Genomic DNA, 17,840 nt, shown 5'->3' with positions numbered 1-17,840 from the left:
CAAATTGAGATTACTAATTGGAGCCACTCAAAAGAAAAATCAATGATGTGAACTAAGATATGGTTGTGTTTGCTGTACATGAACTCAATAAATTTATTGTAAATATATGCTCTTGCCCACCTTCTGTGTTTACTATATCTGAGCTAACCGCAGCTATGAGAGGCAAGGTTTTTGTAGGAAATCAACAGGCCATTCATTTCTTAGAGTCTAGTAGCCAAACTCAATGACTGACCAACATTCATTCAGCTTTAGTATTTCAATTTTTTTAAGTTCTGACAGAAACAGCAGCAAGAAAGAGCTATAAAAAGATTTATCTACTGTATGTCTGATAGGATGACTAACAGAGTTCTATTAAGTCGATTTATCTAGTGAACACTTGCTTCTGATGTGTGTATATATATATATATACACATCATATATTAAAAGTCTGTCATACTTCTCAATTTCATTTGCAGTAATTATTTTTTTCCATATGTTATATATTAACCTGATGAAAAAAATATCTTACTTCTACTGTAGATTAGAGACTTCAGCAGACAGCGGAATTGTATAGTAATGATGACTAACACCGTGCATCATAATCAGTTTAATCGTGTCTTCCCTTAATGCTTGTAAGCTGAACTTGCCTCTGTTCTGGTGGTATTATTTTGTAAATTTTGGTCTTTGATATTTAATCAATTATGCATTCTTCCTGGCTTGCCACAAAACAATTTTTTACCCCATTTAATGCTTATCAAGCTTATTCAAAATAACATTTTAAAATAAGCTTTACAATATGACATCTGATCTAGCCATAAGGATGCTGAGATCCAGAGTGGTATAATCATGTATGCAGACTGAAGAAAAGCTGTAAAGCTTAATTTATTTATAAATGGATTACAAGAGTTTCTTTAAGCTGATCATTTAATTTTATATGCCTGGCAAAAAGTGTCGTGAAAACAATCATAGTACAAAATATAGATGATTTAGATAATTATGTGTGTCCTACTTGTGCTGGTTCTACCTTACCAGAATTAGCCATCCCTTAGCAAATCCAAAATGCAAACACATACTCTACTCATTTTCAGTACTGTTAACAAATGGGGACAGGGACAGGGATGGACCCAACCCAGAATAGAAAGAGGAAAAACCTTCAACCCAGGTGATATTTGGACTGTTACCTGTGGCATTTGCACTACAAAGTTCTTTAGTCACAGAACAATATGCTGTCACTATAACGTGGAGTATGCAATAAGGTATCAACATCATAAAAAAAAGTATTGATTGTGCTCTGAAAAGTTCATTTTGTGGTTTCCACACTACAAAATTGTCTCTCACTTCTATTTTTTTCTCTAATGTTTACTAGAGAAGAGTACCAAGACCAAACTTGTGAATGTGTGGGTACATGAAAACTTTCTCCCTGTCTTTTCCAGGGTTCTAGCTACTGGGAGGGAAAGTGCTTTTTCTACTTCATCTGACAACCTCTTCAGTTTCTATGGTGCAGTGTAGAGAGGGAGGGATCTCAGTTTCTGCATTCCAGTGACTCACTGCTAGCTCTGCAGCTGCCTGGTAGCAGGCAGAATTTGGTGTTGCTGTGATAAGGAGTCTATTAAACTTCAAAAGCAGAGGAAAGACCTGAAGATGTGTTGACTCCAGATTCACAGGCTACATGTTATTGGTATAACCAGTTTTCTCTATGAATAGAGATATTTGCAAAGTATGCTCTTAAGTTGTTAGCAATATTAGAGCTATGATTGTTTCTTAATTTTAAAGCATGTTTGCCTATGACAGTAATACATGCTATAGCAGGGTCAGGTTCTTGGAACCTTGAGGAATTAAAATGCTTCTGAGTTATGCCTCAATCACCTGTAAGGCTGTCTGAGATCCAAAGATTAATGGTGTTCCAAAAAGGGTGATTTATTTGTAAATTTATTGAGCAACATTAGCATGCTATGTGATTTTATATAGAAGACTTTCTTAGATTCTTCCTAGCATACACTGAATAATAGATAGCACTAGAAAAAATGCATAAACACTACTTAAAACTTGCAGAAGAAAATTATATTATTCAATAAGCGTTATATGATCATATAATTAAAGGCTATAGCATAACACATTATTCATTATTGGGTAAAATGAAGATTGCCCATACATATCCTGACTGGAATGATTAACTATGCAGGTTTGTATTCCCTAACCGTGCTTTTTGTATGAAATTTTTATTCATCCAATGTTTAAATGATCTTCTCACATCTGGTGGTATTTACTAACAAAACCAGTACTAAGTGACAGACAGATAATATAAAGAAAAAACTATTACAAAACGTATCTTTTAGCTAAATTCTTCTTTGGAAAGTAAATAAGCAACAAGTTTCTAGTAAATAAGCAACAAGTTTCTAGTAAATATTTTACCTGTATGATTGCTACTACCCCAACAGGATTTTGACTAATGGTTATTAACTCGTTCCATTGAGCGGTGGCCTATAGAATTTGTAATAAGATTTTTTGAAGAGTTACTGATTTAAAATTTTGTTCCCTCCCAGTGCAGGTACATAATTACTATTGACACCAATGTGAGTTACAGATTCATTACACAGTATGAACTGAGAGAAAAAAAAGGCTCCTATGGAGAATGTAGATCTGTTCATATCTCTCTCTCAATTGTTTGCACTCTAGGGAGTAAGTAAAGGTCATTCTCACAGGCTTTTTTCCTTTCTTGCCAAAGTATGAGCCAAATTAAAGTCAATTGGAGTTTCATTGGAGCTTTCAGACATTGTAAGTATTCAGCTTGTTAAACAGGTTTGCTTCAAAGCTCTTATAAACAAGAAAAAGTCTGGTTTGTTTTCAAGTAAATTCAGTAAAGGATGGTTATGCCAAGGTTTCAGTCATTCCCACGGTTATCTTCTATAGTTAGGTAGATACTGCCTCTTCCAAAATCATCTGGGTATTGGTGTATCCTAACAATAACATCCCAGAATCTGCTATCCGTAAAGGATTTTGGTGAAATTGGAGTGTTCAGCTTTTACTGCTTCAATAATCAATAGATTACAACAGGAGACAACAAGAAAAAAATATCAACAAACCCAAAGCCTGCCTAACAACATAATTTTAAAATACTAAGATTGTCTTGCAGCTGTTGCTATCTATATTAAAAAATGCAATAATTTTGTATTAAACTGATTTTTTTTTTTTTTTTTTTTTGGGGGGGGGGGAAGTATTAACCACCCACTGAAGTTTTGGTGTGGAATTAATCCTGATAGCAAGCTAAAGACTGACACCAATATAGAAAGACAGCCTTCAAGTTTATTTAAGCAAATATAGATCTAGGAGTAATCAGCACCAAAGCATAGCTACAGACCCTTAGTGATACACTCAGACTGTTTCCATGGTCCGGTTAGAGACACAGAGACCCTGGATGGCATCATCCTCAGTTTTTGTTCTTTTCTCTTAAATTTGTGATCTTCCAAGCTAAAACGTGTGATTTTCTCTCAAATGTTGAGTGCCTCAATCATATGAATTGTACAGGGCTTTAAAATCATGGGAAAACATTTTTAGAATAAATCAAAACAAACCCTATAAATTACAGTTTTGATAATGACACTGAAATAAGGCACAATTTAAAAAGTTACCTAGCCTGGATCATTTCTTTTTCTTTCTTTAGGAAAAACCTTCCAATATGGTGCAGGATGCCCTCCAAATTTGATCTGGCACAACAGGTTGCAGAAAAACTTTGAGATCTGTGAAACTTTCACTGAGAGTCAGAAAGTAGCAAGTTATCACTCATGAAAAAGTAGCAACTATCTTACATCCTCTAACCTCTCTCTGTTGGTGCAAGCCAAGGCAACTCTTGCACCTGGCTGCCAGATCTGATATCTTAACATTTCATTGGCACTTCTAACACTGCTGTCTTGGATGCCAACCAAAAATTAGTTAGGAGCAGAGTCAAGAAAAAAAATATTTTTACTATAAATGCAGAGGAAATACTACCACCACAGCAAATGTGTCGTTCTTACATAGTGTCTCCTTAAACAGATCTTGAAGGAGATGGCAATGGATGTGTCAGTTTTCCTAGTATTTAAGCCCTGTGAATCCTCATGCACTCCAAGGTGCAGAAAGCTCAACTGAAGGTGTATGTGTTCATCAGACAGCTACTGTCTCAGAGCTGTGGGACTGGAAATCCACAGTATGTATCAGAGAAAGCAATTCATGTCTTTGAATTAAACCAAAACCTCCTGTTTTAGTTAACCGTCTATTCTTTCTCTTTCAAGAAAATTTTGCTAGGATGCTGAGATCTTCCTTGTGGCAGTATGATTATTTGGTATCTTTTAATGTGGGGATATCCTCTGGTATCAATTGTGGGGATAACATAACAGGGAAGAAAAAAAAAGAATCACCAAATTTAAAGATAAATGGTAATCAGTGCATAATTAATGAATCATATTCCTTATTGTGTTTAACCAGAAGGATAGTCAAATGTGCTTCAGACCAAACTAAAGTGTGATATACTGTACCAAGACCTGCTAGCAAGTAGGTAAGTTGCTTGCTGATTTAAAAACTTAGATTTATTTATCTAGTGCACCTAACTGGTCCCTTTAGAGCACTACTGAAGATGTTTCTATGAATTATTCATACAAACTGGTTTTAGTATTTGAAGGTTTATAGTATATCATTGATGGCGCTTTTTGTAAATAAGCAGTGCAGAGAATTTAAAAGATTTATTTTATGTAAACTCTGACCACATCTTTCTGTTAGAATACTACCTAATTTCAATGCTGGAAGTGGAAACAAGCTTCAGTTCACAAGGAAAGATTTACACTGTTGAATTCACTCATATATCCCATATCCAGCTCAAGAAAAGAATGTTGGCCTATATCAATATTGCTTTATTTCCCCCCTAGAAACAGTGCAAGGAATATATTTTATATTTTATGTTTACTTAATTTTGTTTTTCAAATCTAAATTCACTTTCCTGATCTGCATCACTGATTTCTACAAGTCTTTGTACAGAACTTGTATTGATATCAAAAGGAATTGGGACTATTTAAGACTTGATTTACCTCCTAATGCAATCAAAACAAGTCAGTGTTCTGACTTCAATTAGAACTCATGTTCATTGGGAAAAGCTGAATAAATATAGGAGAGTTGAGACCTTTGCTTCCTTTTTTATTATGATTGCTTTTGAAGCAACTTTTTAGAAATGTAAAAATGATATCTCTCTGAATAAAAATGCTAGTCTTTACCATTTGCAAACATCGATCTTTTTGTCCTGTATTCTCTTTAGAGCAGTCTTCCTTCATTTAATTTCCTTTCTTGTGACTGAACACTATTCATGATGTCTCTGATCCTTCACAACAAATTCTCAGAGCAGTCTAATCTCTTCCACAATATTTATTTGCTTTCATTTTTTAGCATATGTTCTCAAAGTAACTTCCCACTTAGTCATATGCTAAACACTGGTTCAGTCCCACAAAAAGCACTGCTCCCTAAAATATCCTTCACAGGAAAGATCACCCAATTCCTGAGTGGCTGTGAACTTTATCTAGGGCTTCCTGCTGCATTACAATATTCATGGCATTTTTGAAACTCTTTCCAAGTCACCACATGATCTCAATGAAAGGCAAATATCTGTGATAAGAAATGCCTCTTTTCCCAACACAGAGCTACAAGATACTTTTTAGGATGATGTCCCATGGAGACAAACCTAGACTTATTCCACAAGAAAAATAGCTTAAAATTAAGGTCGTGTTCAAGCTAGAAAGGAGGCAATCCTATTTGGGTAAACAAGTTATTATCACTTATATGCAGGATGCTGTGTGGATCTGGGTGAAAATCCAGATTATGTCATCACTAACTCTGATGATAACAGTCAGACTGAAGAGCAGTGGTTCTGCATCATCACGCAGTACTTTCCAACAGAAATATTGTTCCAGGACAGCTGTCTGGGAACACTGAGGAATCCAAACCCGCTATGTCCATACTACTTTGAAAGTCAGTAAAGACCCTTCTGATACCACAGAGCTGACTCTGAACTTTGAAAGTTCAGCTAGAATTATTTCAGAATAATATTATTTTCCAATTTTCCATTTCTTCCAGGGGAAATCCAAAACTGGTATAATAGAAACAGTCTTTTGCTTTCCAAGCAATTATTTCTTTTCACCCACAAGACCAAATGAGTATCCTATCTTTCTTTCCCCCTTTCATTTATTCCCATATTACTGGGAACACAATGCAGAAGTGTAGCTGTGCAGCTGGCAACCTCTAAGTCCATCAGCTTTGTTGAAAGGCACGAAGAAGAGGAGAAGCTGTGGACCCTATCTCCATTTAGTGGCCAGATTCAGAAGGTTCCCAGATACCCTCAGTAGATCAAGATCATCAGTCCTGGAAAGAAAGCATATCTGACTCTCCCATAATAATTCTTCTGGATTGGTTCCAGATGTTGGTCCATATGATTGATTCCAAAATGTTGGTTTACATTTTGAGAATCTCTTTTCTAGCACTGTTTTGCAAAGTTCAGTATAGCCTGATACCACATATATGGGAAACAAAACCAGGCATTAAAATAATATTGTCTCTTCTATCATTCCAGATATTCAAAAGCATCAAGAAAAACCAAGCATTCACATCAAACATTTGCATGACCTAAACCCTTCATGGGTGACCTGAAAATGATATAATATTATAACCATGCTCAACAGTAGCATCTGATCCCTGTGGTGGGACAGCCTGGATGTCTGCTTGGACTGCATTGGCAATGTTGGTGCTCTGTTACTAGCTAACCAGAGCCCACACAAGCCTGCCTAGAGCCAGAGGGCTGTCACCTATGCAGAGTTTTCAGGACCCTGAAGCGTCTCCAGCTTTCAGCCTCACTCAGTTCCATGGGGTTCCATCTTAAAACTTAGCCTTAATGGCTAAAAAGAAAGTAAAGTAAATGAATAGTTACATTTCACTTTATGGACACCTTCTGGATTTTCATGATCCCAAATGTCATTTTATACTCAGCCATAGCAGTAATATCCTGTTTTCTTCACCTGGTGGAAGTGATGAAATGCCTCCCCCTTATCTCCATATCAAAAGGTTACATATAGCCTTGACTGACTGGTGGTCCAGCTACAGACATTTGACTTCCTCTCTCACCTGTGTAAGGAAGACACCTGAGTCACTGGGGACACCAGTGACTGAAGCGCCATGGTCACCTGAGTCAATTACCTGCCTCAGTCACTCAGATTAACAATTAAATGGGTGTCTGTTTCCATGGAAACGATACAAATGAGTTGGAAAATTATATATACCAACAAGTGAATTCCAGATTTATTGACTCTTCTATAGAGTTATTAAAAAAAAAAAAAGCGTGATTGAATTTTTCTGACTTTTTTTTATACCAGCTGACATTTACCAAAAGTATTTTGCGGGAATTTGCCAGCTTTTGTTTGTCAGTTCCACATCATTTAACAAAACGTCTCTGAGAATTGGAGGCGGTGGGGTTAGCACCACCTTCATAGTAGGAAGAGGTAAAATTCCTCATGAACCATTGGAACTAATGAAATAAATTTTACATGAGTGATTACTAAGGAAAACATTATTTTTCCTAACTGATGAAACCTCATTTTCATTCTTACAGATTAGCCCTTTTTCATCTAAGCAAAACAACAACAAAACTAAAATTTCATGTAGTCTGTCTGTTTCTGGCTAGACATCTCAGTTACGCTTGTACTTTTTAAAAGGGAAGGGCTGTATAATTACTAATAGTAAAGCTTGTTAAGAACTGTTCCATCCATCAAACCAATTTATTGGTGTTTTGCTCCTCATGCTATCTCTAGAACAATGAAGTGAACTTCATGTCTTTTACATCTGTTTTTCATTAAAATGCAGTAGCAAACACAAATGCTGCAGGAAAAAGTTAACCATCAACATCTGACTTTACATAAGACAAATAAATTTGTAGCATGTATTATGTTTAATGAAAGATGTTAATGGAATTTCCACATGGAGAACAAATTAAGTTTTTAATCCAAAGTTTAAAAAAATGCATAGAAGTGTGGGTTTTACTTTTAAAAGTAGCATGATATTTATGTATCAAAGTTTTTGTTTCTCAAATAATATTGAACCTTTTTAAAATTAGACTACCAGATATATTAGTTTTTAAGTTCTGTTTTTATTTTCTGCTATGCCATCCACACTACTAGATGAATCCACATATTTACTCAGTTTGCGACTTTGTCAGACTCTCCTTTCCAAAACATTAACTTTGAGACCAAATACTGTTCTGTCAATAAGTGAAATCAAGCAGTGAAAACATGAGGAAGAAAATGACTGGCTTCCCAACATGTTTCAGATCATTCCCTGCCTGCAGACTGGTCTCCTGTGATGTCCCCTCTAAGGTCTTCCTTGCGTGGGGTGAGCAGCTTCACCTCCTGCCCCTGGGCCTTCTGCTGCCATGTCCTTTTCCTCCTGCCTCCCCAGTTGCAGCTCTCAGTATTTTCCCCAGTAACAACCTCTGACTCACTCTGCCCATGCATATATCTCTGAGTCAGATATCATATGGTCTTCCTTTTACCTGGAATCTGGAGTGATCCAGTGATTGGATGCTTAATATTGCAGGAAAATTGAATTACTACAGCTGATCATATGAAAGGATTGAAATGGCTAACAACAGGCAAAAAAAGAGAGGCAGGGAGGAGGTGGGGAAAGTCTGCACAGATTTTTGACCAAAGGGCTTGAAATAATCGGTAAAGTTATTTCTGTGTACAAATAAAATAGAACTCCATATCTTAACTATAGGTGTAAGTGCTAAGAATTCTCTTGTTTGATGCAAAGTCCTAAAAGTATCTTATCCACATTGCTGGTATAGGTATTTGAAAATGCCAGCATTGTGAGACATTTATTCAGACTAAAATTTTAGTTTTCCTTTTATACTCGCAGGAGACAGCAAAGGCTTTGTGATCTATGTCTTTTTGTATTAATGACTCCACAGCTGTAGACCACAGCCCACTGGTGTCTGTAAAATGGTCCAAAAAAAAAAGTGTTTTCAATCAAAAGTTTGAGGCAAAGAGTCCTTAGTGGTCTGTGGAAAGTTGAGCAAGTTGGAAGTAATATAGTTGAGGACTCTGAGGATCACTGTTATAGACAGCTCATGAGATGAATGGGAGGCTTTGCTTTTGCCTTATAGTTTAGTGGGACGTGTGCACTATCAGCACTTCCACCATTTGATGCCTTTTCTACTCTCCTTACACAGCTTACTTGATCTGTTTACCTTAGAAACAGCACGTACATAGACATAATACTGCATGGCATGTATCATTTAGCTTAATAACTACTTTTTGTCCTTCATTTCTTTAAATAAACAACAACTCTGCATCTTTCAGACCAGGATTCATTAGACATGCCCCGTTCTGCCATAGATCTCTCGCCGACTGGCCTCGCAATTCCCCCTGGTCTCAGTTTTCCTCATGGATGAAAGCATCCAATGACTACTAATGGATTTGAAGGACAGTATTTCATTGGTTTTTACCTTAGTTTGAGGTAGAAAGAGCTAAAAGAGGTTACTATGAGGCATCATTATTTTACCTAATATGAAGTGATCCATTTTGTGCATAGTACTCCTGAGGCATTCCTAGAAGCACTCATTTAAGTGATAGTGTTTTGTTGGTAGGGAAAGCAGCATTTCAAGACCTCCTCATTATTTCTACATGTTGCTCGGAATATGACTTTTAACAATTGCATTTGATTGCGGAGAATACAGAATAAAAATTATAATGTAGAAGCACTGTAGCTAATAAGGAAATCCAGCCAGGTATAAGAACCGTGCATATATTTTTTTTACTCCTTTTCAACGTGTGTGAAATTTAATGTTGCCTGCTGTTCTTTCCAATAACAGATGACAAAACAACACTCAGCTTTTGCAATAATTAACTGAAAATACATGCTAAGATACTATTACTTGGCTGTAAGTATCCATTGCTTCCCTTTCAGAAAAGGTCATATATTTCTCTAGGACAGGGAAGTGTATAGGAAAGTCCATGTTCACATTTTCCTTTGAGGTATAGCCCTTCTAAGTACTACAGCTTTCCAGCCAGTGGCCTCCTATAATTTCTGTTAGCTGCTGCAGAGAGCTGTATCTCACCAAAAGACATAATAATAGCAATGTGATAATTGCAAAAAAAAATTGAGAACTTTCTCGTGCTTTAAAATGCTTACAGCTGAAGCTGAGTCAGTGATATTATGCTGGTTTTAATTTGGTAAAATTGTATCATGATTTACAAAGATGAACATCATTACTAAAATGGTTCAGGTAATCTCTGTTCTGCTCAGTACTGGGAAAGACTCACCTGTAGGACTGGGGCCAGCATGGGACTTTGTTTTCCTGAGATCCATGGACTCATTAGAGAAAGTTCAAAGGAAATAATACAAATGGTCCAAGGTCTAGATATCCTGTAGACTGAAGAAACCTGGGTTGCTTAGTCTAGGGAAAAGGAGCCCAAGGTGATGTACAGCTATAGAAAAGATAGCTGCAAAAAAAAATGATTAATGAACTCTTCTTTGTCAGCACTGGGTTTAGAGTAAAATATAATGGACTTAAATTACATCAAGGAAGATTTAGATTTTACTTCAAGAAAAAGTTCCTAATAGTAAGAACAGTTGGATGATGAATCTGATTTCTGGGAGGCTGTAAAAATGGCTAGGCACAGAGAATATTCCCAATACTTCAGTGCTGAGAAACAGGTGACTTTGCACTGGGAGAGGAGGGACTAAATGGCCTCCTGAGGCCTTGTGCAGTGCAATTTTCTATGCTTTTTATGTCATAAAAATACGTCTATGGATTCAGAGAGTAATTTACTTTGTGAGAGATCTCTGGAGGTCATCTGGCCCTATTCAACTGCTCAAACAATGCCAATTTATGTTGCAATTGCCATGTTTGGTCACGTTGCTCGAGTCCCTCAGGACCCTATTTCTTTGCTATTGCTTGAAGAGGAAAGTATCCATCATGTTTTGTATGGTCTTTTCTATAATCAGTATTCTATCTCCTCCTGCTTTCATCCTGAATTCTTAGTAACTCAAAACTGTGTATCCTTGTATACTGGCCCTCCCATTTAAAGGACCATTGTCTTTCACAATCCATGCATCTTCAAGTTCCTGTGTCTGGAGAAACAGCAATGGGCACTATTGCACATGGAGGTAGAAAATTTATGAAAGTGCTGTCAACAGGGTAGTTTGAATCCATTGACGTGTGGAAGCAGTGTTTGAAACCAGCGTACTACTGGACAATTATTTTTCTGAATATATCTCACAGTGTATCTCACAAGACATCTCACTTCAAGGAGCAGCTCCAGTGGTCAGTGAACTGCTTTTCCCAGAAGCATTATTTGCTTGATTAGCAGGAATGGCTCAGGAGAGACCCATCCTGTCGATTTTCAAGCATTGCTCAGCTCTACAAACACCAGACATCAGACAGAAAGCACTCCAGGAACACCTCTCCTGGTTTCCCCATTCGAAGTGTTAAACATCATTACAGCCAATAGAGATAATACAGGTTTTATTTTAGCTGTGTAACTTTCCTCCACAAATGCAAAAAACTGTCACTAATAATTTCACTAACCTGAATGGTCAACTAGATTGGAGCCTGAAACTTAAGAGCACAAAAATATGCACAGCTGCCATCCAGCAGCCAAAAGGTTTCCTTAGAGCCTTCCTGTTCCTTTTCAATAATCTCTGTATTGTAAATATTAAGAACACCACAGAAAGTAAATGCTCAGCTATGGGGATTTTCAAACTTGCATTGACAGCAAGAAGTGTATCAGAATTATTTCTAGTTGGATAACATCTTTATATGTTAAAGATTAGTCAGGTTAGGAATTGAAACTTGGCATCTTACATCTCACCTTGAGAAACATAACGTCCTGTTTTTCAGTATAAAAGCAAAAGTCACCATTGCCTTCATTGCGATTTCTAGGTACAGCACCTTTGGGACTCAGTTTAAACTAAATTAGTTCAGCAACACGTTTGTTCTAGATGATGCCCAGGCAATAGCGTCCATTCTTAAAAGGCATCTGGAGATAAACACTGCTATGGATTACTTTGAAGTTTTCATCATTCAATTTGGGTGTAGGCAAAAGAAATGTCAGTTGGAATGCTGAAAGGTAAAAACTTTCTCCCTTTTCTTTGGGAGAGGGACTGGACTTTCTGCCTTCTGAGTCTTTGATGATATTCTCAATGCATATATATTCATGTAAACTGATATTTGCTTCCTTTGCCTCGTAGAAATTAAAAGTAAAATTAAAATATGAGGTTATTATGGTATTTTCAGCTTCCTAATTTCATGTGTATTCTTCGAGTAGCTCTTTGAATTACGCTGCTGTTAATATTGTACCTTTTGCAGAATTAGAATATAGTCCCAAAGAGGCAAAATCATTTTGAATGTACTTATTTTTAATTTGCAGAACACTAAATTTATGAAGAACAGTTTTGGTATTTTTAAGGAACTGGAGATTTGCCACACTACTGCTACTAAGATTTTTTTCCTAATTACAGTGTTGAACATGGTTAATTCCATACCAGTCATGAGATTTTATAATAGGTTGTAATATACTGTGAACCTACACTTCCACATTATATCAGAATCAGAAGTGATAATTGCATTGTATCATCATATAATAATAGTCCAATTAACCTATCATACCCTGCTTTAGTAGATCCCGTTTTGATGCAGTAGCTTTGTCTAGTTTAAAAAAAATAGATTAGGTTCACTTTAGGCATTAAAGTAGATAATTTCCCACTTCCTATGCCAGAGACAGCATTACATCTTAAATGAAATGACTGTTTTTCTCCCACAGTCTGGATTGTCTAAGGAAGGGTACCCTGGGGTATTCTGGAATATCACCAACAAAGGTCTATCACCAATAAAGATGAAGTAATTAAACAGAAAAGTCTTGTCAGCAGCCTTCCTTTTTTAGTCTAAGGTTCATACTGAAGAAAACATCTTGGGTTCTACAGCTGCTACAAACATCTTGATTGTGGGTCCCAGTTCCTCCCGCTGAAAATTGATTTCCACAGACCAATTTCTTGGCATTTTTCTGTTTTCTTACAATACATCTTCCTTTTGGGATTTTTGAAGTGCACTTACATTTCAAATGAACTTACACTAACATGAAGTTCCCACAATCTGCCAGAAGCTCGCAATGCATCATGTGCAATGTGGCTACCATGAGGGCGCCCTTTTGTCAGTGCACCTACATCCCTTTAAGGCCAAATGAGTGTTCATCCCTTACATAAAATTATCTTTACTTTTCACTCAGGAACCTGGTCGTACACCCATGTTAGAGCTCCCATAAGTGAAAAGAAGAGGAAGTCTGTGGAAGGTTTTTTCTGGTGGATAAACACTGAATGAGAGAACCAGAACAATTCAGCTAATAAGGAAAAATGGATTTGAATTTATATAATGCCATTTCACACGTGACAGACAAACATCCATACAGTGTGGCACAAAAGTATTGGGAAGGAATGGTGACCTTATAGTGTCCTTTCTGTGATTTCCCCTCCTCAGTTCAACTCAAGGTTTGACTTAAAGCTATCTGGCTTGACTTGAACTATTTACAACTATTATAACTGTTCTGTTATAACCCACCCAGTCTCTGTCACTGGGATGGGTTCAAGGAAAGGCTTCAAAAGCATCAACTCTTTTTCCAAAATGAAGCAGCAGGAAGGAATTCATCCTTCTGCTGGTGGAACGCTGTAGATGATTTTCGCTGAAACCAGCTTTTTAAATGGTTCTTGATATAAATGTGGATCTTCTGAACTTAGTTGAGGTTGCTTGGGGTTTGGGGTTTTTTCCTCTCCCAAAACTTAGTGGAACTGTAGGAAATGAAACTTAGAAATACTTGCCATAAAAAGGGTGAGAAATCATTAAGTGAATATGAGGACTTTGCAGAGGTAAAATAATGAAAAATCAAACTGGCATGCACTGGAACTATTTTGGGGAAGACTTAGATAAGACAATTTAAAAAGCAAATAGTTAAGAATTAATGGTGACTCAAAAGTAGGCAAATTAAGCTGTTGTACTAGAGAAAGTTAAAGACAAAAATGGTAGCATATGTGCTTTACAGATGCATACTGACTTGAAATGAGAAAAATGTTTTCTGCAAAATAAAGATGCTAAACTTGTTTTTCTTATTACTGTCACTAAACAGTATCTAAACTCAAGTTTGCAGACTATAATTGGCAGATCTCCATTTATGCCAGTTTCTTGTTTCCTTCACATTTCTGTTCCTGGTATAAGCAAAAAGAAGTGTTAATTAACCTTAGCAGCAAAGCAATGTAAGACCATGCTCTGAATTCAGAATGTCTTTTGCTAGGAGACTGCAATCTGCAGTAAATTCTAAGTAAAGCTGGCATGTCAATTAAACAGGACAAGATACGGAAAGAGGGCAGACTTTCATATTGTTTTCTTGAACTGAAAAGATCAACAACTCAGTCAGTCAGAAATAATTGTCTGCATTACTGCCTGCAATTACTTTTAATGGGACTGTGATAATATCTGTATGCTGTGCCTATATGGTACTTGCGAGCCAGAGACATGAAACACTATGTGGTTTTTTGAAAGAGATGAATCAAGGAGAGATGTTTCACTGCAAAACTGTAGGAGTGTTTCAGAAAAAAAAACCAACAGAACAATGACGTTCTGTACATTGTCAGGAAATAAGCACAGAAAACTTCTGAAATAGGCCTTCGAATTATTCAGACTATTATAGAAGGATTGGATAACAACAGCAATACTGTGCATGAACTGGTCAAATAAAATTAACTTAACTGAAGACACCTCTGTGTAATTGCTTTTTTTTATTTTTGTAATCATAAGCGCTCTTACGCTTTTGAGCAGCTAGCCCAGTTCTAGGAAAGGAGGCATCATGCATAAGAAGCATTGCTTTTCCATGGAGGAGAAATTTCAATTCCAGTGAAAGACTTTTGATAAAGTGGATTAAAACTGACAAAGACCTGTATGTTTCTTCCTTGTTGTTTACTTAGTAGAAATGGTTTGTATTTTGACCTTTTTTTTTTTTTAGGACAGATTTTTTCTTGATCCCCTTCTAGTTCTTAAAGTTTCTTCATATCTCTTTGGGTTTTTGTGCTTTTTTCATAAGCAGTCCGTGCTTGCTTGTTTGTCACCTGCTCTTACAAAGTTCATACCAATCAGAAAATGGCAAAATAACATTTCTAGACATTGGGTTCCAAAATTCCAATATTTTCAACATGTGGAGTCAAGAATGACTGGGGCATGTGAGGGGTTTTTTGTTTGTTTGTCTGGAGTAAATAAGCATTTAATTATAAGTTTGTTCAATTAACAAATTAAATACACAATAATTAAAATTTACCAGCAAGCTAGAAAAGATGATAAACACCATAGACCTCCTTAGTCTGTTTTAGTTTTCTAATAATGGAAGTTTCAAATACACAAGCAAAAGTTTATTAAAAAAACACATGCACAAAAGGGTACAATTGTGGATGGCATACTTCTCCATGAATTAAATAAAAATTTAAAAATAATGCATTTCAATCGATTTATATTTTTTCCTGTGGTATTTTCTTCTTTATTCTACTGAGGCCTTCTTGCTTAAAGAATCTACTGCTTTTTGTCCAAATCATTTCATGATTTTGCTAATTAATGATAAAAATATTTCTTTGCGCCAGTAATGGGAAACATTTCAGTTCTGAAGCTGAGGATTATTAGTGTCAGTTCTATAAAGGCATGTCGCTCCAAGAAATTTTTAAAAATCCCATCTACTGACCAATGCTGTGCTCTGTTGTCATAAGGGTTTTCTCCACTTACTTTCGGAATCAAGATCTTCTACCTTCTACTGCTCTTTAAGGAGCATATTTTGTTCCTCTGAGAAGGATGTTCCATGTAAACAGTCTGCATAACATCCGTGCACTGAATTAAGATTTCTACTAAGAAAAAAGCTCCAAGACACCTTGCACTGTTTGACTACTGCCAAAACCAAACTCTGCTTTTCATTATAAAGCCCTACCTCTGGGTTCATATTGGAGGTATGAAGAGAAATTCTTTGCCACACATTAACTGCAAATAAATGCCTTCTGGCATTTGTATGACCACCCCAATATCTTACCTTTCAGAAACAATTTGCTCACACATTTTGCAAGAGCAAGGAAGCATGAAATGACTTGTCCCTAGCACTGTAGCAATGTCAGGAGAGTTCCCAGCTTGTGCTGGATCTATCATTTTTATTTAAAATTTAAGCATCTGAATTCCAACACCATCGACTCTTCCCCTGAAATTATTTACAATTGCTTGCAAACACTTGTGATTTTTTCTTACTCAACACAACGGTGGACATTCTGCTTAATATAATTTCTAAGTTGAAAGTACTGATCTGTTTCTCCAGTCACTAGGATGCCATCCAAATAATACTGTGTAGCAGATGCTCTACAGTTATTTGAAAAAAATACGGTGCCACACTCCCGCATGCCAGGGCAACAAGTTACACGAGAATAATCCTTTTAATAATTGATGGCAAGGCAGGGTGACCAGCCAGCACCACCTTCTGGTAAACCAGGACGAAGATAAGTGAGCCTCTGTCCTCCCGTGACACGCCGAATGAAGGAGGCATTGATCCACATCTGAGGAAAGATTAATTGCTACTTTATAATCCTCATAAACTGGTACACCACCATCTGTTTTCACTACAGTACACATACAGCAGGGAAGATTATCCCTTCATTTTCTACCTCCCTGCACTGCTGTTTCAGAGAGACTCTTCTTTTGGAAGCTTCTGGGGGGCTTTTTTATGGGTTGTGGAACCACTCTGCTTTTAGACTTGACTTTTAGACTTGACTTTTGGACTCAGCACTCTTAACAGAGCCTGCTTCTAAGGTGAGCATAGACATCTGCTCAATGAGCAGATCCCTACTGACCGAGCACGTTGCCCAGTGCCCAGCCACTCTTGGCTTCCGAGTCCCATTTGTGTAGCAGACTCCTGAAAAAACTCCAGACCCCCACATACTGTTATTGCCTAATGCCCCTGTATCTGCTGCCAGTCCCCAGCAGCTGGCAGACCAGCGCAGGAGGATATCCAAAGGCCACAGTCTAACACAGTCAGGTACCTGCGCCCAGCTTCACCCAGGTATATAGCTCTGCTGAACCCCACGGGGTTGTACTGACTGCATTGATAGCACCAAACTGGCACAGCACACTGGAGTTGTATACCTTTATCCAATAACTTTAGGCATGGAAATACTAAGAATACTGCATTTTCTGTCCTACTTTATTGCTTCTAACAGAACTAGGATGATCAATTTTTGAAATTAAAAGCATGGATAACACATTTCTTTAGACAACTGAAAAGCAGCAGTCGCATCAAAGAATCAAGTATCACAACTACTGAGATTTTCTTAAACTAAAAAACCCAGATGGTGTGGCAAACTCTTTGGCAGTTATTCCTTTACTCTGGCTAGATGAGAAACTGATAAAATGGCATATTTAATGATATTTCTATTTTCAAACCACAGTTCTAATGTTTTTCAGGGTTGTAACAGACTGTGGTATCCTTCTTAGCTGCAGCAGTATGTAAGGAGTTGTTTGTTTTCCTACACCCAGAGGTCTCATGAGCTTTATTAATAAAAAAACATCTCTAGCATTGAAATAGAAGCAGCGGACTTTCAGAGTGTCTCATCATGTCTAGGTACTTTATATTCAAGTTAGCTGATCCTACCCTGCAAAGATGATATTTACTTACAATTAGCTTAAAAAACAGAAGATAAAAAACAAAAGCCCAAAGCAGATGGGTCGTCAACTTGTGTGTGCCTCAAGTAAGGAGAAGACATACAATACATGCAATCTTTCACAGCAAAATATA

Source organism: Falco peregrinus, chromosome 4 (genome assembly GCF_023634155.1).
Source record: "Falco peregrinus isolate bFalPer1 chromosome 4, bFalPer1.pri, whole genome shotgun sequence".
Lineage (NCBI taxonomy): Eukaryota > Metazoa > Chordata > Aves > Falconiformes > Falconidae > Falco > Falco peregrinus.
The sequence above is the reverse complement of the archived record's forward strand: the minus strand, read 5'-3'. Positions refer to the sequence as shown.